Raw genomic sequence first — 2,651 nt, forward strand, 5'->3', positions numbered from 1 at the left:
TCGAGGGAAAGACACGAGTAGTCACTTCGTATCTTAACTCTTAATTTGTCGTTCCGTTCGTTTGCTCTTTCGAGGGTATTCGAAAACGTTTAAGAGTTTTACGAAGTTTCGTGAGCGTTTTAGATGTGGACGATGAGACATGTCTTAAGATCTCATATCAGTTTCGATATCATGCCTTGAGATGTTAGTGGACAAGTAGGACTGGGTTTAGGGAAAGACCTAGGTTTACTTTCGGCTCTAAGGCTATGCGACGACTAATCGGCTTTCGTTTTGCCCGTTGGCGATTTCTACCTGATTCTTTCCGATTAAAGTCTGCGACTGGGCGCCGGCTTATATGACTTGTGTGGGAAGAATCGGGCACTCTCCAGAGAACGTCTGGTGTGATGACCAAAATCTTGGATTTTCTTGTATAGCGCGCTATGGTATCCTTGTCGGATGTAAGAGAACCTTTAGTTTTTATGAAAGGTTTGACTACGAGTTCTTTTTTAGAGAACGTTTTGGACTTGTCCGTTGGGGCCAATCGACGGGCATTTTGTATTTTAGAGTCACAGACAGACTCTGTATTTGGATAATATCTTTTGAGAAATATTTGCGACGTCTCGCTTACTCGAAGATATGTCTTTTGATGTGAGATGGCTACGATCTTCGTCTTTATAGAAGATGCGTTTTTCCGGTCTTGCTTGACCATGAGTATGTGTGAATTATGTAGGAATTAATTTTCGTTCAAGGACTGCTTGGACGGTATGCCCTCATATTGAGCGTTTCTTAGGCCAACCTTAGATTACTGTGACTTATTGCAAGTGAATCGTAAGATCGGAAGAAGGTAGAATTTATTGAAAAAGTTTCAAAAATATCGAGTACATTCATGGATATTTCGGACTTTGTGGGAGTATACGAGTATACGTACCCCCCCCCCCATTTTAACGAGGGGGATAGCTGAACTTATCGCTATGACAAGCTGCCTACGTACCTCTTTCGAGGATCAAGCCATCTCGTAGTTCTGCTTGTTGCTGCGGGTGTTCCTACTCGCTGGATGGGATCGTTCCGGTTACTTCAGCAGATGGGGCTTCAGTTGGATCGACGATCGTCTCAGGAGTCGGGCTGTCCGCTGGCAAGGCGATGGACTCGGGGACTATGTCACTGTTTGGAGTCGTTGCTTGGTCGGGTGATTCTGGATCACTTTTTATGGAGTTCTCGGGAGCGTTTTGAGCTTTTTTAGCCCGCTTCGTGTTAACCGCGGGGGTGTTCCAAGTTTGTCGTAGTTTATGCTCGGCCAAGAAACAGAGCCTACACTGAATCTGGCATCCCCAGATTACCGCTGTTCCGTTTGGAGTTGGGAACTTGATGCCAAGGTGGTAAGTCGACGGGGCCGCTTTCATGGCATTGATCCAAGGAGTTCCCATGATGACATTGTAGATGGCCGGGTTATCGACTACCGCGAAGGCAATGATTTTTGTCACCTCTTTAGCCATCACTGGGAGTTTGATTGATCCGAGGGTCATTGACGTTGCACCTGAGAAACCAGTGAGAGGTTTTGGTTATGGGACGACTTCTCCGAGTTCGATGTTCATCCTCCGGAGGGTATCGGGGAAGATGACGTTGACTGTGCTTCCCGTGTCGATAAGGATCCTTCCCACTTCAAGGTCTCGGATTACCAGATCGATAACCAATGGGTCGCATTGAGGTTTGTCGATTCCGATGGTTTCCCGCTCTTCGATGACGATCTTGTCGTTAGGGGCGTCGTCGGTTGGGGACCGAGCCGGCCAGCTTGAACTCGTCTCAACCCTCCGTCCATAAGCTTTGATCGACGAGATCGAATCATGATAGAATTGCGATCCCCCGATGATCATGCTCACCCTTCGACGGCTGCTGTCGTTTCCTCGGTTATCCTGCCTCTTTCCGCGTTTTCGCCCGACTGATTTTCGCGGGTGTCGTTTTCGGGGGAATCTTTATCAGTTTTGCCTGTGACCTTCCAAATTTCGCCGGCGAGGAGCTTCGCAGCAATCCTTGCGCCAAAAACCTTACAGTTCATAGTGGAATGACATCTGGTCTGGTGGAACTCGCAGTAGGAATTATCCTTGAACTGGTTCATGGTCCAGGTATTTCCGGAAGCCTTTCCCTGTTCGGAGTTGATAGCGTAATTATGCTCACCCTGGAGATATTCTCCCTCATGGTGGACATACATGTCGTTACGAGGGTTTTTCCTTCTCACGGACGTCTTCTGCGGGTTGTACTTCTGGGAGAGGACTTTCATCTCTTCTTCCATCATGATGAAGTCCGGTTCGTTGTGAAGAGCGTCCTGGATTGTTCTCGGTTTTTCAAGGGATATCCATTGCCGGAGTTTCGACCTATACCAGAGAATTTTCCGCAAAGCGTCGACCGCCACTTTGTCGCTGATTCCAGTGACCCTTGCCATTACCAGCTTGAACATGTTCATGAATTCGCGAAGTGGTTCGTCTTCTCTTTGAGATAGACTCCAAAGGTCGACGTCTGAGGATTCCCTGTCCATGAACATGGAATACTGTTTGAGAAACTCTGAGGCGAGCTGACGGAAACTTCCGATAGAGTTTCGTTTCAGACGAGAAAACCATTCGAGTGCGGCTCCTTTCAGGTTTTCGACGAAGAGGAGGCAGTAGCCAGCGTCTCGTTCG

Source organism: Brassica oleracea, chromosome C3 (genome assembly GCF_000695525.1).
Source record: "Brassica oleracea var. oleracea cultivar TO1000 chromosome C3, BOL, whole genome shotgun sequence".
NCBI lineage: Eukaryota > Viridiplantae > Streptophyta > Magnoliopsida > Brassicales > Brassicaceae > Brassica > Brassica oleracea.